We start from the raw sequence: 25265 nt of genomic DNA on the forward strand, positions 1-25265 counted from the left end.
TTAAACATAAATTTTGCCAGACAAGCATTCTACATAAAAGCAAAATTAATAAGACAAATAATCGATTGAAAAAAGAAAAAAGTAAGCTTTTTCTCAAGATTATCTAATTTCATTTTCTATATCTAATTTTCGAACAAAGATATACAAACTTAAAGCTGTCCATTTAATTGCACTATTTCTTTAAAATTTATGGTATTAGTTTGATAAAAATCTTTTTTTTTTTTTTGGATTTTTTTATGCGATGCAATGAAAAAGTAAATCCCCAGCAATTTTCTCATGAGCAAATATTGATGGAACTCTGCATGAAAGTAACCTATGTCTTATTCTTCCAGAACCCAGTGTCTGCTGAGGAAGTAGCATTTCTATATTCCCAGTAGGGTTGGACGATGTAAGAATTTTTACATCGTGATGCATCGCCAAACTTACTTTGCGAGTAGTTCAAGCTGTTTGAATTATTCTTCCCGCTATAGGCGGCAAACCCCTGATTAGGGGAGTTTTCCCTGCAAAAATCCAAGCTTTTGCCAGAATTTTCCCAAATTTGGAACGAAAACTACCTATGGGTTTCGGGAAAAAACGAAAACTACCTATGGGGGGGGGGGACTATGGGAATTCACAAACATAAAAGGACAAATGTACCAAACTTGGAATAGATCCGACAAAATCCCACGCGGGAGATTCCCCATGCCTAGCGGGACTAAAACGGGGGAATTCTCGAGCATCAAAGGAATTCTGTGCCAAATTGGAAAAAAAATCTTATAAAAACTGGTTTTTGAAAAAAAAATTTAAAAAAAATAAAAATAAAAAATAGACCCCAATAGCTGGACGAAAACTATCCAATGAGAATTCCTGAGCATCAAAGAAGTTCTGTGCTAAATTCAGAAAAGATCCCACAAAAACTTGCTTTTTATAAGGAGAACCCCAATGGGGTTGCCCCCCCCCCCCATAGAGGAAGGAAAACTACCCTGCTTGAATACCCGAGCAACAAAAGACCTCTTTGTAAAATTTTGAAAAGATCCCACAAAAAACTTGGTTTTTATAAGAATAACCCCAATGGGGGGTTGCCCCCTCCCATAGAAGAACGAAAATTATCCTGCTTGAATTCCCGAGCATTAAAATACCTCTGTGTAAAATTTGGAAAAGATTCGACAAAAACGTGGTTTTTAAAATAAGCACCCCCCATGGGGTTCCCTCCCCCCCCCCCCCACACAATAGAGGAACGATAACTACCCTTTGAATTCTCGAGCATCAAACGACCTCTGGGCCAAATTCAGAAGAAATCCGACAGAAACTTGGTTTTTGTAAGGAGAACCCCCATTGGCATTGCCCCCCCCCCCCATGGAGGTACTAAAACCATTGTGTGTGCATTCCCGAGCATCAAAGGACCTCTGTGCCAAATTTGGAAGAAATCCGACAAAAACTTGGCTTTTATAAGGAGAACCCCCGTGAGGGTTGTCTCCCCCCCCCCCCTCCATAGCGGGATGAAAACTGCTCAATGAGTATTCCTGAGCATCAAGAATGAACCTCTGCCAAATTTGGAAAAGATCCGGCAAAAAATAGATTTTTTGCAGGAAAACTCCCCTTATGGGGGTTTAGTTAGATACCATGGGGGTTTATGAGGCCGGACTAACATGCGGGTTTCCGTTCTTTTTTTCTTTGCTTGGATAAAAAAATAGCTTGGATGTAAGCAAACTTGTGGAGCACACCGATCTATCGGTTTAGAGGTTTTTATTCTAAACCGGTGCAAAGATGTAGCGTGTACTGTACATCGGTATTTTACTATGTATCGATGCATAGTAAAGCCCTAATTCCCAGATATCATTTCACATTGCTGTTTAACTTGAATTTGCAATAATTATTTTTTCATTTTAAAGAAATTGTCTACTTGTATTTTTACATTAATAAAAAAAATTTTTTGACATCTTTTATGTGCCTCTTTCTTCAACAAATACTTGCCTTTTGCTTTAGGCGGAGAGGGGGGTGCAGGCCAGTGATTTCGACTTTTTTTTTTTTTTTTTCCAATAATGGAAAAAGGTGTATACTCTTCAAAAATTTTATAGAAAACCAACTAAAACTACGGTCTTTCGTACGTAAAGACATAAATGTTCAAAAATCAAAGGGGGGGGGGGGGGTCAATCCCCATAAATGACCCCGCCCGTAAGTAACGGGCCTGTGAGTGTGACTATGCGCATCAAAGTGGGAAATTATAGTGGTGATATTCTGTAGTAAAGATTTGACTAAATCTTATAAAATACAGTCGAACCTCGTTAAAACGGACTTTAATGGATCATTAAAATCGATTATTCTTAACAGAATTCGTCTTATCCGAAAAACAATAAACAATGGGACAGGGATTACAAAAAAGTCCGTTTTAGAAGTAATTTTTGTTAAGCGTGTTTGAATTAACGAGGTTCGTCTGTATTCTCAAAAAAAAAAAAAAGAAAGAAAGAAAGAAAGAAAACTAATCAGCTCAAAAAAGAAAAAAGAAAAATAAAAGAAATAAATAAACTCAAAAAATTACAAAATTAACATGCTCAAATATGACGAAATTAATTTGACGAAACTAACGCTCTCAAAACTACGAAAATGATTTTCGATTTGACGAAACTAGAACGAAGAAATGTTTCGTTACATTTGACGAAATTCGCATCTTCAGACGAAAGCAGTTTCCTCAATTTGACGAAATGTTCGCTCGGAGCATATCCCTGGAAGCGATTTCGTCAGAAACGAAGAAAATTTCGTCGAATTTGAAAGTCCATTTCTGAGAGTGCAGGCTGTCCTCCTCTTTGTCATTGACCTCCAGTTTTTGATTTTAATGAAATCAAAATCAGTTTCCACACAGTCGAACCGTCTCGTTTTTGGTCTACTCCTTGGTCGCTGTCCAAAAGGGACTGCATTGAAGACCGTCAACGCAGCTCTATCATTTTCCATTCTCAAGAGATGACCAGATCATCTCATTGTTTAATTTGGTAAATTTCAAAATACTGATGTCATGGGGTTTTTTTTTTTTTTTTCAAAGAAACTCAACCGAGATTTTATTAGTATTTAAAATAAATTGATATGATATTCCGTTATCATTCTTTATTTTCAACTTTAGCTTTTTAATCGCCAATAGGATTGCTGGAGGTAGGAAAAATTCTTAACATTTTTGGAGTGTTCCACAACCCAACTAGTTTTTAACTCATAAGTAAAGTGCATTTTAATACTTTTCGGAAAATATAAAAGGAATATCGTCTGCAATTTGAATTATGCGTATCTTCAACACACAGAAGAATCAAACTGAAGTATATTTACGAATTAAAATACACTGAATCATTACTGAATTAAAAGAAATGTCAAACATATACCAAAAAATCCGTATATTTTTTACATTATATTAGTCAAAAATATAACAACTTTTTAGTAACGCTAACAAAATTCGTGGTTGTTTCACAAAATAAGATTGTATGTGACAAAACATGTTTCAAAGATTTTTCACAAATTAATTGTGCAAAGTACTAAATATAATACGAGTTAAAATATGACAGTCATAACGTATGAAGATGAAGCCAAACTTTCACAACTGCACACGGAGCATTTGTAAACAAAATTTATAAGTCTCAATATAAAATTTATTTAGCGTAATATCCATCCACGACTTGCAACATTTAAAAATTTGATTCAGCTTGTGTTCAAATAATTGTTTAATTATACCGAGAATATCGTTCAGAGATTAAAAAATACAGAACTTTATGACAATCGCGACTATTATGGTGAACTTTGGTTGCGTTCGACGAGCTCGACCGAGAGCGACCGGTTAGTTAATCACGTGACAGCTAATGATCACGTGCTCCAATCAACCAATCAACTGCTTAGAATGGTAACCGCTGTGGTAACCGGTTGATCATAGAACGCTTCGGTTAGTAACCAGTTACTTACCGGTCGACCGGTGAGTTTCGTCGAACGCAACCTTTGTTTTCAAATACAGGTTGCAAGCAGCGGCGCCTAGCAGAGCATAAGCATCATTGCGCTCCACAAAGAGCAGTACTGCGAAATTCTCGCCAATCATTTTGGCAGCTTTCGAATTTCGCCAATGCACTGTAATTGAGAGGATTTCAAAATTCACTTTCCGGCGCCCAAAGTTCCCGGCTTCCTAAATGATCGGCGCCCAAAATGTTTGGCTCTCAAAGTGCTCGGCGCCCAAAGTTCCCGGCGCCCAAAGTGCTCGGCGCCCAATGTTCCCAGCAACCGCGGCGCCCAATCGACGGCGCCAATCTGCGGCGCCCAATCTTCCCATTTCGATAAATACGTACACACCTTTTCAAAAAAAAAAAAAAATTAATTTGAATTTTTTTGGCATCTTGAATTCAAATTATGTTTTTCGCAATCACGAGCGTGTGTGTTTGTGTAGGCGCATGTGCGTGGGTGCGTAAGTGTATGTATGCATGTGTGTGAGTGAGTGTTGTGTACGTGCGTGTGCGTGTAGGTGTTCGTGTGTGTGTGTGTGTAGGCGTTCGTGTTTGTGTGTAAGCGTTCGTGTGTGTGTGTCCAGGCGTTCGTGTGTGTGTGTAGGCGTTCGTGTGTGTGGGACATGGACGCCACCGCCCAGCAAAAGTGGATTCCGGGGGACAGTGCTCAGGACCAGCCGCGCCGCCGCCGGTGGACGGTGCAGGCCTGGTCCAAGCTGAAAAAGGCACGGACGCCAAAAACGGTCAAGTGAGAACAATAAGCAATCGTGATTGCTCAAAAAAAAAACTAATAAAGTTTCTTTGGAATTTAAAACTTTTCGTCAAATCATTAAATTAGATTAACAGTTGCTTTAAAACTCTATTTAGCGAGTGAAGCGGTTTTTACTGAAATTTAAAATATTTCGCCAAATAAACAAAATAAGACATCAAATAATATCTTTCAAATGTAAAAATAATTCCGCAACTCTATTGTTTATCGCCAAACTCGCCAAGCAACCACGCTATCATAATCATCCGTCTAACGAAAAAAAAAAAAAAAAGACATACAGTGGAACATTCAAAAATCATCGTCAGAAAAAGAAAAAAAAAGAAAGAAAATGTCGTACATTTCACTCGGATAAAAACAAATCAAAAGTTTATTTTCTTTCAAAACAAATCACCAAAACAATGAATTACATTTACGGTTGCTTTAAAACAATAATCCCAGACTGAATTGCTCAGCGATTAACGCGCCAAGCGACCACGCAACCGGAACCCAGCCCTTTTGCGAGTAAAGCGGATGTTTTTCTTAGGCAATAATAAATGTTTCGCCAAACAAACAAAAAAGTATAAAATGACATTAACACTAACTTTCAAATCTTTATGTATTAAAAGCTGCGTTGCCCGGCTATACCCGGTCTACCTTGAGAATAAAAATTGTGTCAAGTGACATATATTCAACAATCAGGCTCAAATAAAAGAAAAAAAAAACATGCAAAATTACCCTTCCAAACAATGACGACAGATATTTAAATACTTTTAAGAAATTAATAAAATGCAAAAGATGAATTTTAAAAGCGTAACCATGGAAACACGAAATATAATAAGTTTAAGAAATAAAATGCAAAATTTTTAGGAAAGAAACAATGGATTCAAAAAGCGTGACCGTGGAAACGCGAAAAGAAAATGGCTGACAACCTGAATCAAAATGACATCTTTCGAACTTGATTTAAAAACTCTCGTAACTTTTTTTCCTTTGAAGATAGATGCTAAGTTGTTCGACCACAGGTCGAGAGAGATCTGGAGTAAAAGACGTCGCTTTTTCCAATGGTGTTAAAAAGAAAACTGTGGGATAGCTCCTTCACCTTTAGTTTAGATTTAATGAAGAAAGTAGTGTCTAAATTCCAACTAAGCCTAAAAAGTTCGAGCTAATAACGCAAATTATTCCCGCCGTAATTAAGTTAGAGCATTGCAACAAATTGTTTGGATCGTGGAAAATTCTACCCTTTTCAACGATATATAATATTAATATGTGCAAGTAATTTTTCACTCACATATTCAGGAATTTATGTGAAATTGGGGCCTAAATTGGAATAAGAAAATAACTGTTTATCGGATTTTTTTCGAATTATAGCCTATGTCACTCAGTAAGAAAGCACCTTTCACATAGTGAAGGAATTTTTCAAATAGGTGCAGGGGTTCCGGAGATTACCTCGAACATATAAACACACAAAAATCCGCCCTCTCTCTTTATAATATTAGTATAGATTTAGGTCCTTAGGTATATTAGGCCCGTCCTGCATAACAAGGTCGGGGCGGGCCCCTGGTATCAGATATAGAAGACATTAAAATACAAATTTTGAAAACGTGATGTTCGAAAAAAAAGGTTTAAAAACGAAGAATCAAGACAATTTTATTTGTAAATAATTAGTTCTATTTTCGTCGAATATTGCATCTGAGCAACAATGAAAGTATTTGAAAGCAATATAACAGGTTTCGTGCGTGTATGCTTTTTTTAACAGACACTGATTACATTTTGTTCAACAAAAATGAACTAGGGGAAAACATTAATTTATGCATTGTTTATTTAAAGTGAGCTGTTATATGAAAGTAAAGAGGTTCTTTCTTAAGGGTACTTCCAAAAGTACACTTTGCACTACAGTCTTATCCTTTATCCACCTCGAACTATTGCATCTTTATCGCAGAATATGCCATCACCACGATAGCCAGGTAAACAATGACAAACACCTGCCTCACTGTTCTGATCCTTAATACATAGAGCGTGACCAGAGCACTGCCTGTCTTTGAAGCACGGAGCCATAAATCTCGATACTTTGTCCACCACTTGTGTTTCGTCAAAAACTTTCCTGTCAATGTCCAATATAATGGCTTTTGTTTGCTTCCGTTGCGCTTCGTTTTCAGCTCCAGACTCTTCGCGCTGTCTTGCGATACTTTCCGGAAAAATGTTTCCCTCGGGAAGTTCAGGCTGTCTCATGCGCATGTTCTTAGATCCTTGTGCGTCAGGAACGGGAACAGCAGCTGCCATAGGTCTTCTTTGGCTTGAGTCCTCCACATTGCTATCTGGAAATCGTCTATTTTCGTTAACAACACTTTCTGGAAAATTCCGATTTGGCTGGTTTGGGTTTTCGATGAACTGACCCCTCTCTTGATTGGTTTCTTGTTGATTTCTGCTCTCTGATATTTCTGGATATTCTGCGTTTTCCTTATCACTGATTTCTAGAATATCTGAAGGTGGAGCTGTTCTCTTTTTGTTTCCAAACTGATTTTCAAATTCCTCTTCTATTTCTACGATGTCTTTGACTGATCTTCTGATTCGTGAGCGCTTCGATTTGGGTTGCCGGTGTCCAGAGACCGAATCCTTATGTTTCTTAAGATTTAAGACGGCGAGTGAAATGTCATTATCTAAAATAAGAAAAAGTTTATGAGACATATTTACAATGAACAAAATACAGGGTGCGGCATACCAACCTCCCGTATTTAGAAGAGTGCGCAGTGTGAGTTATGGTTGTGATGGTGAAGGTTGTGTCGATTGATAGCAGTATACGTGTCATTTGTAGTAGCTTCAGTAAAGTGGCACGATGACGATTTGCATCGAAGTGTGTTGTTTAAAAGTATATTCGTAGTTATTGTGACTCTTCGGGAGTTACTCAATAACCTTTTGCATTCAATTACAGCTTGGTCGACATAATCCTGTTCGGTTAGAAAGACTACACTGTTAAAAATTCACGAAGATTTTCTGGTAATTGTTACTGAAAAATGGCGGACTTAATGCATCTCTGATTTTAACGGTAATTTATACCGGAGAAATAAGCAATCCCAGCTCCAATTGGTTGCTGTGGTCTACCGAGGAAAACTTAAAATTTCACAGTAACATTTAATTTTTACGGTAATAGTTGGTAACATGGATGCCAGTAACAATTACCGTAAATTTTCCCGAAATTTTTCAACAATGCACTCTTCTTATGAATATCTATATGCAAGATTTTCCAGATCTTTTAATCATACAATGACAGGATAGCTGCATGTTTTAAGCGTCAAACGCTTTGGAGCCTCCTGGATGGGAACTCTCACATGCGCCATACTATTCAGCGTTGTTATGGTCTGTGATTGTTAAGGCGTTTTTGCTTTCATTGCAAAACTTGTTGCTCTAAAAATTGGTACATAAATGTTAAAACTCTACTTATCTGAAAAAAGATAGTGGTAGCCAAGTTGGAACCGAATGCAAAATGCTCGTTGAGTACTTCTCAAAGAACCACCATTACGAATGTACTCCTCCACAACACTGGACAATGCTCACAGCGCCACGCCATTGCAATTACTACAAATAGCACGTATATAGATCGATACTACTTTCACCACCGTATTCCCACCAGAATTCATGCAGCGCCCTCTTCAAATACGGGAGGTAGATATGCCCACCCTGTGACACAATAAAAAGCAAATAAGCACACGTGGCCAGTCACAGATGAGAGGATAATTAGATCCACTAAACAGCCAATCAGAAGGGGCAACACCTATCTGATTTTTAGTTGTTGCTTGTAACAATAACAAATAATTTTCATTATGAAGTAATTGAGGTTGTTTCCTTCAGTCAAAAGTAGTACTTTTAGTCCCTGAAATTGAAAGAATAAGCCAAAAAAAAAAAAAAAAAATAATAATAATAACATGGACCCAGAAAATTCTTTCATTTTCCCAACAGTTATTTTTTAATTGATTTTTTTAATTTGTCCGATTTTTCAAACAAGGCGTGGTCTTGATGACGTCACAAATGATGCTCTTTGGCGCATCTTTGTACCGCGTTTACACGTTATGATAATTAAGAAGCAAATTAAAATTGTGCTCTATGCTTGCTATCAACCATATCGTTGCCAACACACGTGAGTATAGATGCGAATTAAATATTTTGCTCTGTGAATGGCAACGCAGAATGGCATTTCATCATTTGTGATGTCATCGGAAAGAAATGTAAACAATGAAAGATTTAAGTAATTTTTTAAAAATATTAAACTTAAACAAATTATTTAAAAAATGGTTAGATCGTATGTTTTTAAGCATGTTATTTCAGAAAAAATACTTTTAAAATATTGGAAACGATCCCATTGTATCATAAAAATTTAACGGAAAGTCACTAGCTCCCAACGCAGTTATTACAACCGCCCCCCCCCCCCCTTTGCAGCATTTTCGGGGGTGCCAACATTCGAATTCGTTTTCCTCGTGCCAATAACTTTCAGAAAAACTAACTCTCATAATTGTATCACAACAATTCGCAACTCCAACGAACTATAGGGAGCACTGTAGTCACTTTCTAATGGCGGACGAAAAAGGTAAAACAAACGCACGCAATAAAGAAGAAAATGCTAATAATCCTAGTAAATTTTGTTCGAATGCATGATTTTTTCGTTTTATTCTTTTAAAATTAATTTTCAAAGTCTTGTTGATATTCTGGCCCACGTAGAAAGAAATGAGAATTCAAGAAGCATTACTAAGCGTCAAAAATTAATGCAAAATACGTAGTTTGTAGTTCTAAGCAGCCATTTCCACGATGTTGAATTCGATATTTATCAGTTCTTGATAAAACTAAATAATAATTGTGGCCTGACAAGAATAACAATTAATTACTAGATAATTTCATTATATGACATTACAAATTATTATCAAAAGAAGATGATACTTCTTTGCCTTGCTTGGCTAGCGCTAATTGTTTTGCATTTGTAGCTGAATTATTTTTCTCAAATTGCCGAATCGGTTAATTTTAAATTTTTCTGTTTCGTATTTTTCTAATTTCTGCGTTATGATTTAATTATGTCATGCCATGCAAATCATCAACAAAATTCTCACGGATATATGGTGGTAGTTTTCTTTTCAATTGATTCTAACATTATTTCTTTAAACTTATCGAATTCTGTAATCTTACTACCATTTTATTCCACTCATGATAAAAAATAAATATGGTTTAACTGACATGCGACATCTCTCGCCAAATGTTCTTTGCTCGCACAATACTAAAACTATAACCCCAAAATCCCACTATTTTGGCGAGGAAAATTCTCAGCGTTAAACATTTTTCATTTTGTTCTACGATAACATATTCAAGAAAATATTTTGCATACTGCCCATTCCAACTAAATGCTGAAGTAAATTAGGTTGGTTTAATTAATTATTTTTAAACTAGGCGGAGATGAAAGCCCTAATTCTTCTGCTAATGTTATCAAATCCTTCCTTCGAACGTAAGATTTAAAAAAAAAACATATATTCTTACAAATTCACACAAAACAATTAAAAAAAAACTTACCTGGTATACCGTTATCCCCTTTCAAAAAAAAAAAAAAAAAAAAAAAAAACATCGAACAGAGCAAATGCGAAGTTTATTAACCCAGAGTTTTCTTGTTTTACGCTTTCGCCATTTACGACAATCATCACATTTCGGACGGCCCTAATCGAGAATACCATTAAGGGACGAAACAATTTCTGTTGCTTAAAGCAATCTGAGACACATCGAATGCGTTAATAAAACTCCTAACAAACTGCCTGTGTTTACGTTAACAGACACACATGGAACGCAATGTGGCAATGTTTTAGTCTTTTCGGTAGTTTTGTAAATCACCGCAAGGTAACGTATTCGAGCGCTGAAGTTGCGAATCGCACGGGAGCTAAAACTTGACCGTTTGCTCCTCCACTAGTATGTTTATTGTGAAGCCCATAAAAATCATGTGCAGTAACTCTGAAATTAGTAGCAAAAATTGCTAGCAGATGTTGCTGTAATTGCAATAGAAGTCCCCTTTAAAATGCGGGAAGGAGTTGGACAATCATTTCTGGTGTGAATGTAAGTACCCCTGGAAAGGCTTAGTGGTGCTAAACTACTGCTGCTGAAACGCCGAACCCCTTCGCAGCACAATTTATGGGGGCTAAAATTGCTATTACAGCGTGCAGCGCCACCTGTTGACAAATTTTGTTACTAATTTCCAAATTTCTGTACAGGATTTTTATGGGGGTTTCTCAATAAACATGCAGTTTATTTTATTCCAATTTTGTCCTTTGTTTTCGAGATATTCAATTTTGAAATCAGGGAGTCCCTCCCTGGACACCCTGTATCTACATACATCAAGGTTGAACTGTATTTTGAACTGAACTTACTTTCACTTATATCTCTGATGAGGAATCTCCTCTTGGCCACGAAGGCTCCGAAGCCGGTGTAGGCCGCGCAGGCGACAACACCTTCCTGCTGCTTTCGAAGCTCGGAAATCGTCACGGAACTCCCGGACGGATTGACTTTCATGTTGCTTGGCAAGGTGCTGTAGTCCGTGTCACTCTCCAAAAGCCACTGGTACGATATTCCTTCGTACGGCAGGCCGCAGAAGCGCTGCATGTTCAGCTCCAGGGTTTCACCCAAGTACACAAATCCCAAGTCTGGAAGAAATTATTTTCGATTTTAGGCATCAGATGGAGTTTGGTGCGTGTGAGGAGGGGGCATCAGAGTAGGTAATGTAGGTTTTTATTTCTATTTAATGAGGAAAAATTCGAAGAATTTCATTTTTATTGAAACATAAAAAGTAGTACCAAATGAACAATTTCCCAATTTGTATTATTTTATTGTGCTGACCCTTTATGATAGATTTTTAGTTCGTTTTCAGGAAAGTCAAGTTGACAAGGCACGGAAGAGTAACCACAGTGTCACCTTCCACAACCCGTCATAAACTTTCCTGATAACAATTATGAGAGAATTAAACGTTTACACAAACATATGAAACCCTAGCAAGGAAAAAAAAAATCTGGTGCACCCCGGCATAGTCATCACATTGAACGTAGATGACTAAATGGCACTGGCGGTGCCAGCGAGAGGCGCCATTCCACTTTGAGCTATTAGATCCCCAGCGACACATAGGGGAACCTCCGTGCTTAGCCTTATTTGTCAAATATTAGTGCACAACATGATATATGAGTTAAATAAGAAATGTTATATACAGACCTATTGGAACAACCTGTATTTGGAAATTCACTCTATTGTTTGAAGTTTGAGGCATTGAGACTCCGTCCTCCTGAATTGTTGCTGAAAATCTGTTGAAATCCACATCTGTCTCCGTGATGGGACTCAATCGCAGTTCCATATCTCTTTTACCGATTGCAATATTCCATACAGCGTTCGCTGGAGAAATTAAAGGAAATAATTAAAAGTCAAACTTAATGTTTTAAGCCCAGAAAAAAAATCCCTTTTTTTTCCTCACATTTATCCTTAAAAAACACGTTTTTTTTTCTTTAATTTTTTTACACCATATTAATTTGTTGGAAATAAGAATAGGTTGCCTTGTTAGATTGTATGCAGTGTATTTTGCATGGTTTATGCAAAATAGGCAACTGTTCTTAGGCCCCACGCTTATGAGGGGTCTGCGTCCAATAATTTTGCCGTTAAAAGAAATACTAATGATTCCTAAGGTTATTTAAATACGGACTATTTCCAGCAGCAACAAATAAAATGAGAGCTAAATTAAGAGTTTCTTCAACTTGAAAATTTTTACCATAATTTTCCTCCATTCATTTTTTTCCCTTTTTTTTTAATTACGTTATTGCAAATATTTAAAGGAAGTACAACCCAAAATTATCGTGTGAATTTAGGTTTAATTTTCTGACAAGATTACAATTACTTAAATATACATAAATAATGTGAAGAAATAAAACTGCATTTTTGTACGTATTCCAATTTTTTACAGATGAAAAATAGGAATTACTATTTTCATATTAAGAGTACTATTTTGTTAAGATAAAAGTCAAAAAGATAAACTGCGATATTTATTAAGGAACAGAAAGAGCAGATGAATAAAAAATAAATACTCAAAGAAAACTATGTATAAATATTTAAGATCCTTTTAAAACTTTGGCTGTTTTATTAGTTCTTTTGCTTGTTTGACTTCTAAACAAAAAAACTGCACGAATGGTTTAATTTCACAATGAAATGTCAGCCTTAAACACCCATGATTTTCTTCAATTTTGGCTTTTGCTTATGGGATGTCAGTCATTCACTTTTGCTCTGATACCAGTAAAATCTAACTTTGGGTGACACCCAAAGTGGAATTGTAAGTTTTAGAAAAATATGAAGGTAAAATTAATTTTTAAGACCACAAATTTGAAAATTTTCCCGGGGCGCACCACCGGACCCCCTTACCCCCCCCCCCCACATTTGCGTCTAGGGCAAATTATACAAAAAGCGTTCATAGTTTTTATTTGTCGCACATTAGGCTACTTAAAATTTCGCTGTTACAAAAACGTAGTTGTTTCTGAAAATTGTATGAATTTCATGTTTTCATAGAATATTAAAACCATTTTTTTTTATGCGTGTGTTTGTAGGGGGGGGGGGGAGGGACACCACAAATTACCGCCACGGGTGTCACCCATGCTAGGTACGCCACTGCCTTTTTGCTTGAAAAAATATAAGAAATGACCGCATATAATTGCAGAAAACTGCAGATTAATCTGTAATTTTGTGCAATTATACTTTGTTATTTCTTATTTAAGCTTTAACTCTGTTTACCTGGTTCTATGACGAATTCGTTTCTGTCTTTTGAGTGTCTGACGTAAAACTCTTTCTTCCATGTCACCTTCGACGTCACATCATCCATAAGATTAGTCGCAAGAACGAAAGTCACCGTATCTCCTATGTTCCTCTCGAACCAACATGTTCGTGTTTTTGAATCCCAATGATCACAATGAGATGCTGGTTGCACTAATGTCTCTAATCTTTTACTGTGAAAGGGGGTAAAAAAAACTTGTACTTAGAATATGATTTGAAATGCTTTAAATTTTTAATGGAAAGAATTTCCTAGTAACCTGGTCTGACTGTGTGATTCCATCTGGAATCACTGAATGTGTCTCCAAGTGTGCATCTTTTAGCGTAACTCATATTCCACTAATACCCATATGAATAACTTAGAGATTTCTGCTCTGGAAAGCATTTTTCTGTCTATCTACGTATCCATAGATTGATATAAATATTTTTGTGTTTTTCTTGTTTGTCTGCCTATGTGTGATGCCCAGCAAAAACTCTCCTTGCCTTGAAATTCGGTACAAAAGTAGTTCGAATCTCAAGGGCGCCTCGAAGCGAAGTTTATTTTTCCCCTTTTGTTTTTTAAATTTGGAATTAGTTTTTGTCAAATTAATTTTTAAGCTAAAATTTGACACAAAATGCCAAATAGGAGGAGTAAAAGAAATTTCCACACCGATTAATATTTCACGTCATTCGAAAGAATTTTTTCTTCTGCATAAGGTGAAGTTTTTCGAAGTTTCTCAGGTAATTAGAACATAAGTTAAAAGCGTTTCTCATTTGGCAAAAATCTTGCTCGCGATCCAATGCATATAAATACATTTGCCTTGATGGTCCAACCCTTTAACGGTTAAGTCAAAACATTGCTGACACTTGCTGCCGAAGCTTAACAATAATAGAGTAAAGCCGTTATCGCGTTTCGGAACACGCATTATTTTGGGAAATTCTAAACAGATCAAATAGTTTTCCATAATTAGTCTAAGCTTCTCTTCTTACACAAAATAGTTAACACTTTCTAGCAAAACGAACGAAAACCAAGAGTCACACTTACATCTGACCATTTTCGATCATCTCCTCACAATTTCTGCAGAGTTGTTCGTCTTCGAAAGCTTCTTTGCTTAGATTCAGTCCTTTCAGAGTTTTATCCATTTCTCGGATGAGATCATTCTCAAACTCGTCAAGGAATCGAGAGGCGTCACTGTCCCCTCTGGAAGTGGTTGAAACCACGTGGACATCAATGTCGAGCCCTCTTCGTTCGTCCATTTTAGTTTCTGATGAGCTTGGCCTAAGTTCTGCGGTGGTTTTTGGAAGTTGGTTGGACATGCCAGATTTTGAACCCCAGGTTTTATTAAAGTAATGATTAGAATAAAGATTTTCAACCTTAGGTCTGTTTGGCACGGGAGATTCGTAGCTGGCAATCAGTAAATTGATCTGGAAAGGAATAAACGTTGAAAATTTTTAAATAGAACGAAAATAATCCAGTTTAAATCGGTAAGAAACTGCTTCTACGACTGCATCATTTTTCCTTTTAAAACCCTTATAAGGTGGGTAGACCAAGGAAGGCCATGCTTCTTTGAAGGCCAACTACTATAAAAAAAATCATTGATATTGTCATGTGATGACAAATTCTTTCCACTCACATCTAAGACTCAGGACCCGATTAAGACGTCGAGGGGCCCTAGGCCAAACCCTTTTTCAGGGGCCCCTATAATCAAACATTACCATTTTTTTCGTTTGGTAAAGCAATTTTAGCAATTTGGGGGCCCCTAAATAGCGGGAGACCCTAGGCCAAGGCCTAGTTGGCCTATTCAGTAATCAAGCCCTGCTATGACCTCTATAGTGGAGGAGCCGACGCATCCGCCATTTTGGAACAAACTTGATCCAGTGCTTCATAGCAATAGCATTGCTGCTGATGTTTACACTTCTTTAGCATGCGTTAAATTGAGTCAAATATGTGGTTGTTCGGCTGTTAATTGTGTAAACAGCTCCAAAATTTATTTCAAGCTTCATTCTTCAGATTTCAGCAGATGCTGAGAGAAAAAAGAAATGGATAAATAATAGCCCACGAAGTGACTGGCCGCCTGGAAACGACGCCAACTGTTTCCAAAATTTCGCTCATGTTCACCTTCGCTCTCAGATTCTCTCGTTCACTGTTTGGAGAATGATTGTCAATAAAGGTAGCTTTCCCTGTCGTACACTTGCTCCAAAATGGCGGATGCGTCGGCCTCTCCAGTTATAGGAGTTCTACCAAGGAAGTTAGAGGGATGAAGAACGATCACTTCGTTACCGATTTTTTTGTTCGGCGGAGAAAGTAACCGTAGAAACGGAACCTTTAATACGTACAGAAGCCAACTTTTAGGAACAGCTGACATGATTTCGTCGCCAATGTTGAACTGGAGTTTCTTGGAATTGGCGGAGGTTGCCATTGCCTTCGGCTCCTAATTCCAAGAAACGGAGGAGAATGAATTTGTTAGGGGGTATAAGAAGAGACGATGGGAAAGCCATTTAACTTTGGCCCCCTGCGGTATTGGGAGCCTTTTGTATCCAAAGCTTTGAACAAATCGCAAAATGGTTCCAGATGCAATCTTTCTTTTCCCCATTAGTAGGTACTTAGCTACTGTTAAAAAATTCCAATTATGCGTATCCACTTAGTTTAAATTTGTTGCCTTTTTAAAATCCCTTACTGATCACCTCTTTCTGAGTTTAATTAAACAAATATTAAGGGATTATAACACTCTTTATGTGTATGTCAGTGATCAATGCACATGAATTAAGGTTGAAAATTTTTGTTCTTTGTATCCAAATTTGCTAAACGATAAAAAAACAAACCAAAAAAAAAACCGTCCCATCCAGTACAGTTTTACTCAGTTAATGAAAGAAGTAATTTTTCTACTCTTGTGCTGCATCCATCATTACCTACTGCAAAAAAACTCGCAACGAAAACTAAATTTGTGTGTGCTGTTTTAGCAGTTTCAATATTTAAATTATTATTTTTATCAATGTTTTTATATTTCTGTTCCTTTTATAAATACTATTACGTTTCTTGTCTCTTCAAACTATTGTATGGAAACCATGCTTGCCCATGAAGCGTACGCTCAGAAATGAATTAAAATTGAGCAATCGAGTTTAGGAATATTTTTAACGTCTTAACTGCTGCCTAAAATTTTGACACATCTTTTGTTTTAAACCCAGTGCCTATTAATTTTACTTCAAGAAACCTTTTCGCTTCTTTTTATCCAAGTGTCTTTAACGAACAAAAGTGAACTTCCCATTCAGTATACATTTTCAATCAGTTAATGAAAGAAGCAATTTTTCTTCCCTTGTCGAGCAACATAAATCATTTCCTACTGCAGAAAAAGCACCCAACGAAAATTTAATTTAAATCAATTGTGCGTGCTGTTATAGCAGTTTCAATGCTTGAATGTTTTATTATTATTATTATTTATTTATTATCCTTCTGTAAATAATAAGTTTCTTTAATCTTGAAACTGGTATATTCTAAACGTGTCTGGGTTTGTCCACGAAGGCAGGGCTCAGAAATTAATTAAATTTGGATTCGCTTAGTTAATGTTTATAACTTTAAGTAGTGCCTAAAATTGTGAGCCATACTACTTTGTTATAAACTCAGTGCATATGAATTGTGATCGAATCCTTTTTGTTCCTTTTACCCAATTACCCTTATAAAAAAAAGGGCTGATGTCATCACATTCTCCCTATTGTTTGTCCCTCCTGTCATTTATTTCCTCTTCCTTGTCACGAACGGTAACAATTTAATGAACCCCACCTTAAAGAGGGATTTAATTCGTAGTCAGCTCCTTGCAAATTGACATTTCTCTACTCTTTTTTTACAAATGCAAAATAAAAATATTTATCGCCCTGGCATTGGTGCCAATAATTTGACACCAATGGCTATAGTTCGCCAATTTCACAATTATGGAAGTCTTCCTGAGTGAAACGATACCACACAACTCTTTTAATACGTAAAACTTCTGCACAAACAATATTCTTTATGAAAGTAGGCATGCCCTCTGCAGTTAGAAATATAGAATTTCCAACTGTCAAATGAACGAACTCTACTCGAGGCTACTTATAATTGTCCATGCGAAAGCAAAACGTTTTATTAAAAGATAAAAATCGCTAAAACATAATTCGGAACTCCAGCGCTCGAATACGCTACCTTGCGGTGATTTACAAAACTGCCGATGAAACTAAAACATTGCCACGTTGCGTTCCACGTGTGTGTGTTGACGTAAACACAAGCAGTTTGTTCTGAATATTTATTAACGCAATCGATGAGTCTTAGTTTGCTTTCAGCTACAGAAATTAATTCGTCCCTTAGTAGTATTCTCGAGCTTCTCAAAATAATGTTAGTTTTCCTTATTTCCTTCTAAAATATGAGTTGATTGAAAATGGTGAAAGCGAAAACTGGATTAACAAACTTGGATAACGTTATACAAAGTAAAAATTTTTATTGTTTTGTATGAATTTGTAAGAATATGAGTTTTTTTAATCTTAAATTAATTTAACTAACCATCTTTTACAGCAGCATTTAACTGGAATGGACGGTATGCAAAATATTTTCTTGAATATATTCGCAACTCCAACGGACTATAGGGGGCACTGCAGTCACTGTCTAATGGCCGACTTAAAAACTAAAACAAACGCATGCGGTAACGAAGAAAATGCTAAAAGTGTTGTGATTTTTGTTCGTATGTATGATATTTTTCGCTTTATTCTTTTTAAATTAATTTTCAAAGTCTTGTGGATATTCTGGCCCACTAGAAAGAAATGAGAATTCAAGAAGCATTACTAAACGCCAAAGATTAATGCAAACTACGTAGTTCGTAGTTCTAAGCAGCTATTTCCACGATGTTGAATTCGATATTTATCAATTCTTGATAAAACTAAATAATAATTGTGGCCTGACAAGAACAACAATTAATGCTAGAAAATTCAATATGACATTACAAATTATTATCGAAAGAAGATGATACTTCTTTGCCTTGCTTGGGTAGCGCTTATTGTTTTGCATTTGTTGCTGAGTTATTTCTCTCAAATTGTCGAATTCCTATTCCTATTCCTATTCAGAGTCACAACTGACTACAACTGTATTTATGTCGAGGACTGCATACTAAGTGCCTTGCCTCCATTATTTTATATACCGATAGATGGCAGCACTATCTCCGGATCGAACAGTTAATGAGAATTTTGAACTAGTCCAGGAGCTAATAGCTACCTAGTACTAGCACCCTCTGAGGTATCGTTTCACTTGGAGGACATTGAGACCACGAGCATATTTAACGTCGCCCAGTCCCCTTTAATGACGACGGTGGGTCTTCGACCATCGAGGTTCGAACCCAGGACCCTCCGGCCCCGAATCCGACACTCTACCGATCGGGCTACCACGGCCCCTCAAATTGTCGAATCGGTTAATTTTAAATTTCTCTGTTTCGATTTTTCTAATTTCTTAGTTACGATTTAATTATGTCAAGTTATGCAAATCATCTACAGAATTCTTACGGATATATGGTGGTAGTTTTCTTTTCAGTTGATTGACCATTATTTCTTTTTACTTATCGAATTCTGTAATCTTACTACCATTTTATTCCACTCATGATAAAAATTAAAAATGGTTTAACTAAAAACGCGAATTCTCGCCAAGGCTACTTTGCTCGCACAATACTAAAACTATAACCCTAAACAAGTTTGGCAAAACCTTTCAGCTGAGAATAAAAGGAATAAAGTAAATTCTTTCTCGGTGAAACATTTTTCATTTTGTTCTACGATAATATATTCAAGAAAATATTTTGCATACCGTCCATTCCAACTAAATGCTGCTGTAAAAGATGGTTAGTTAAATTAATTTAAGATTAAAAAAAATCATATTCTTACAAATTCATACAAAACAATAAAATATTTTTACCTTGTATAACGTTATCCAAGTTTGTTAATCCAGTTTTCGCTTTCACCATTTTCAATCAACTCATATTTTAGAAGGAAATAAGGAAAACTAACATTATTTTGAGAAGCTCGAGAATACTACTAAGGGACGAATTAATTTCTGTAGCTGAAAGCAAACTAAGACTCATCGATTGCGTTAATAAATACTCAGAACAAACTGCCTGTGTTTACGTCAACAGACACACGTGGAACGCAACGTGGCAATGTTTTAGTTTCATCGGCAGTTTTGTAAATCACCGCAAGGTAGCGTATTCGAGCGCTGGAGTTCCGAATTGTCGTAGAACAAAATGAAAAATGTTTCACCGAGAAAGAATTTACTTTATTCCTTTTATTCTCAGCTGAAAGGTTTCGCCAAATTTGTTTAGGGTTATAGTTTTAGTATTGGGCGAGCAAAGTAGCCTTGGCGAGATTTCGCGTTTTTAGTTAAACCATTTTTGATTTTTATCATGAGTGGAATAAAATGGTAGTAAGATTACAGAATTCGATAAGTAAAAAGAAATAATGGTCAATCAACTGAAAAGAAAACTACCAGCATATATCCGTAAGAATTCTGTAGATGATTTGCATAACTTGACATAATTAAATCGTAACTCAGAAATTAGAAAAATCGAAACAGAAAAATTTTAAATTAACCGATTCGGGAATTCGAGAGAAATAACTCAGCAACAAATGCAAAACAATAAGCGCTAGCCAAGCAAGGCAAAGAAGTATCATCTTCTTTCGATAATAATTTGTAATGTCACATTGAATTTTCTAGCATTAATTGTTGTTCTTTTCAGGCCACAATTATTATTTAGTTTTATCAAGAATCGATAAATATCGAATTCAACATCGTGGAAATAGCTGCTTAGAACTACGAACTACGTAGTTTGCATTAATCTTTGACGTTTAGTAATGCTTCTTGAATTCTCATTTCTTTCTACGTGGGCCAGAATATCCACAAGACTTTGAAAATTAATTTAAAAAGAATAAAACGAAAAATATCATACATACGAACAAAAATCACAACACTTTTAGCATTTTCTTCGTTACCACATGCGTTCGTTTTAGTTTTTAAGCCGGCCATTAGACAGTGACTGCAGTGCCCCCTATAGTTCGTTGGAGTTGCGAATCAAAATGAAAACAGTTTAAATGCCCGTAGTTACCCGAAAAGCCTCAATAATAAAACCAAATGCAAAAATTTCATTTATTTACGATCAAGCGAGAAATGGCAACACCATAATATCAAAGACAATATTTTCCAGCAATTTCTTCACGCTAACTATGTCGCGTGAAAAAGTAAATAAAAATGAATTTTTATTTGCTTTTGATGAATTTTCGCTAACTTTTAATTGCTTCTAACTCAAATTCTAGCCATCTTTTCGGGATCCCATCTTGTGTTTTAAAGCATTTTTCGCGATCTTTCCAACGATACCAAGCTCGAAGCTTTAAAATGCATATTTCGTGTAGAGAAAGCGGTTTAAAAAATCAATTAAAACTTAATGTTTTACGCTTCCAACAATGAATTTCAACAATGGAAAATAGATAAAATTAAAAATTTTGAGTTTCGCTTACTAAAAAACGCTTATAACTTTTTTTCTAGTGGATTTAGGTTATTGGACCTTGGGCGCCCTGACAATTTTTTCGTTAGGCGTATTTTTTAAAGACCTTTCCAGCCATATCAAATTCGAAAAAAATGGAACATCCGATCGCGTAGAAAGAGCCATTTAGAACGAAAATTCGTTTTTTATTAATATCTCCGTTAATTAACGTTAGATTTCAAAAAAAATTATTGATAACACTAAAACTCGGCAATAGCTACCGAACAAAAAAAGAGTGAAGGAAATCGGTTCACAAACAGAGGAGGAATCGGTACCGAAAAAAAAACAGCTTGCCTATTAATATATAAAGATAACATTGGAATAAAAATGTGGATTTTCTTTTCATCTTGTCTTGTTTTCGATCCGATTTCTTTTCTGTTAAGCATTCTATCACGCACGTCACTGCAAAATGCTGTAAATTAACAAATTTAGTGATATTTTGAACCAATTTACAACTACTATAATTTAAAAAAAAAAAAAAAAAAAAACGAATTTCGAATGATGTTTGTTTTTATTTAAAAAAAATGAGATAGCGCTGTGATCACTTGGATTGTGCAATCGAGTCTTGAAGCAGGCCCGGTAGAAAGAGAGAAACTAACTGCCTTCACGATGGCCCCGACCCAGGCCCATAAGACCCCCCCCCCCCTTCTCGATCCTCCTCCCATACAGAAATGAGCTTGAGGCTTAATTACTTCTTTTCAGCATTTTCGCAGAGCCGGGAGTGAGGACTGAGGAGACAGCAATTTGCACGTAAATGCAGTGCCATCCGCATTGGCGATTTACTGCCTTTGCAATTACTCAAGCATGCTTTTTGCCAAAATTGCCTCGCCAAGCTATACCTATATGTTGGCTTCCCTGTAAAGAATAAGTTCCGACAGGCTTCTTAGGCGTTTAGCATGGGATCCTACGGGAGTGATCGATCTATATGAGTTCTAATATCGCTGGTTCTACTCACACGAGACCCACTTGATAACAGGCCAGACAACTCCTCACCCCCCCCGCTTCGTTACGCCACCAGTCGTCGATCTATGAACTTGGCGCGAAACTTTGGAAGCAGTGCAGTTTACCGGTAACCAGTAGTGTTGCTTGCTCTGGTTGATATAGATGAAATAGGAAATATGTAACTTCGGATGCACATTTTTGAATACAATTCTGTTGGATTTATCTCTTCCTTTCCACGTACCGGAATGTAGAAGCAATTAAAAAATATATATATATAATATAAGTTTTAAGTGTCTGCTGAGTGAAACTGAGTCAGCGATTTCCGCTTCCGAACAACCTGCATGTGAAGAAAAAAGCTTTGCGCCTCATGGAATAAATTTTAAAGTTCGGAGGTAAGTACTTTTCCCAGATAAACAAATTTACATTTTATGCAGTTAAGATTGCTTAAGTTTTCCTCCATTACACAAACAATTGTCAGTTTTCTTTCTTATATCTTTGTCTGTAATTTGTAATTTCAGTATACTGCTTTTAATAATTGAAACGGTTAACTTGCAACTTTTTATTTCTTCATTTTTTCAACTTTGTATACGCATTTACTCGAAATGGATTTTCCAAGCTGACAATACACATATGTCAAAATTTTCTGCAAATATACTTGCTGCTATCAGAAGCAACGTAACTTTATGTTGATATTCAGTTAATATGTAAACAAGTTTATTGAAACAGGCTTTTAACTGAACTAATCTTATATTTTCGGTTTCGATTAATTTTTTTCATACGCTTGCATGTGTTATTTTGATCAAAAAACATTCCTTGATGGGCTTCCGTAGTTCTGAGGTAGAAGATTAGATTTGAACACAGGAAGTCGTGGGTTCGATACTCAAACATTTCCCCCCAACTACGCCCCTGCAATGTTATTCAAACAAGCTGGTTCTGTGCGTTAAATTAAAAAAATATATATATGGTTTTTTTTCACTGTTGTCTTTAAGTTGTATGATATTTATGCACACATTGTGGTTAAATTAACGGTATTCATAATTTCTGGGCTTGCGAAAGATTAATTTTGAGCAGTGGATACACAACGTGTTTTTGCCAAATGCTCTATGCTTGTTTGTTTATGCTTAAAAAGGGCAAAATGTCTTGAACTACATATTTTTTGAACTCCTTGGGTTTTCTGTTAATAAGCTTTCAGGAACTCTGAAACTGTGACATAAATTGAATTAAATGGCTGTCTATAAAGTATGTTGCAAAATTTTGAACAAATCCTCCCCCCCCCCTTCTTGTTACATGTAACGCTGTTCAACATGAGCATATTGTTATAAACAAGGCGTGATGTCACTTCTTGTTATCCCCTCCCTTCCCCCTGTCACATTGAATTCCTAAAAGAGCATACTCAGCAAAATGTTGATCTAAATATATGAGGTTTTAAGTATTACAGAAAGTTGCAAAAATGATCATTCTATGAAAAGTTTTTTTGAAAAAAGTTACTTTGTCATCAATTAATGCTTTTTAAAATAATTTTTCAAAAGCCCTAAATGATGAACTATTAAAGCCCCCCCCCCCACACACACAAGAATCATTAGCAGCAGAAAAAGCTAAAAAATGGAAAAGTAGCCGAATTCCAAAAAAAAAAAAAAAAAGGCTGTTTAGGTATTGAATACATTTTTTTGATGTACAACATACAGTATTCATGATGTTGTATAATTCATTCCTTAATTAACGTTTTTCAAGTTGAATTCCTGTGTAATTTTTCGAGAGTACCCACCGGGGGGGGGGGGGGTCGGAATCATAGTCTCATAGTAATGATAGCTTTTCAACGGCTATAGTTATAAATAACTGTACCCTTGAAATTTTAAGGGAAATGGAGATGTTTTTTTTTTGAAGTTTTCATAATTGAAGGGGGTAGGGCACCGTCTACTTTGGGGGATGGCACCCAAGCATTCACGTCTTTTTAAAAGCATAAATTTGCTCAGCTAAGTTGACATTAATAATCTGGAATTATGTACTTTAATTTGATGTTATGTCTTTGAAACATATTGCAGTCATGTTTTCCGTTTACTTAAGTAAAAATGTTTATTTATTTTTTAAAATTTCATTTAATTCTTATTCGAATACAATAGTAAAATTATTTTTTGTTTCGATGTAATTGTAAAATGAAAGTTCATTTATTTATTTGTATACTTCTTAATACTTAATGTTTCATTACAATATACGAGTAGTTAAAATGCGATTAGTTAAAAAAAATTTCTAATTAAAAATAAAACTGTTTATTTATCACTTTGTTTCAACATGATTGTAAAATAAAATCGTGTTTAGTTATTTGAATACTTTGTAAGACTTATAAATGTTTTTATGTAAAATACTATGAATTAAGCTCAGTGTATTTTTTAATGTATGATTATCAGTTCCTTTTATGTTTTCAAATGAAAAAGTAGAACTTTTAATGCTGCTAAAATAATAGAAGACAATAATAAATAAACCAAATAGTTTTATTTAACCAAAATACTAATTGAAGTGCTCACTTCCCAATATCATTGTGGATCGACAAACGATGACGTCATTTGCTAGTTGGATGGCCTCCCTATCTCGAAGGGTTCGACTCACACCTAGCTCCATCAAACTGAAGGACACGGACGAGGCGGTGAGTCTCTCGCGTCGTAATGAAAAAGGCTGTGAACTACTGACATTAATGAAATAATTTGTTTACTTACCAACGATAAATGCCACAGTATCATGTGCATTACTGACGGATAATATGAATTGTATTTTCTGTATTTCGGATTATAATTGAAGCTTTGATATTTTGTCCACGTAGTTTTGCTATTGTATTTAAGATGTGAGGGCTGTATGTTTAACCTTTGAATGGTTCAGTTTAAATTGTTGTTCACATAATTCAGTGAACAATTGAACTGGCGTTTGGACTCTGTATTTGTTCCAACAATGCTTATAGTTCCATCAAACTACCAATAATGCAAATAAAAAAAAAAAAAAAAGAAAAAAAGAAAAGAAAATTTGAATTGTTGATATCTTAAATTCAAATTATGTTTTTCGCAATCACAAGTGACTGTGTATGCAGGCGTATGTGCATAAGCTTGTGTGAGTGTATGTATGTATGCAGACGTGTGTGTGTGTGTGTGTGTTTAGACTTGTATCTATGTATGCATAGGGTATACGAGTGGTCCCGCTCGCGGAAGCTGGTGGACAATGGCGTTCGCAGAGATAAGTTTTATGCCTTGAATGAATGCAAACGATTTGTAATCATGGCGACGAAAACTTGTCCCCTTAATAAATATTAAAACAAAGAGC

Source organism: Uloborus diversus, chromosome 4, assembly GCF_026930045.1.
Source record: "Uloborus diversus isolate 005 chromosome 4, Udiv.v.3.1, whole genome shotgun sequence".
NCBI classification, from domain to species: domain Eukaryota; kingdom Metazoa; phylum Arthropoda; class Arachnida; order Araneae; family Uloboridae; genus Uloborus; species Uloborus diversus.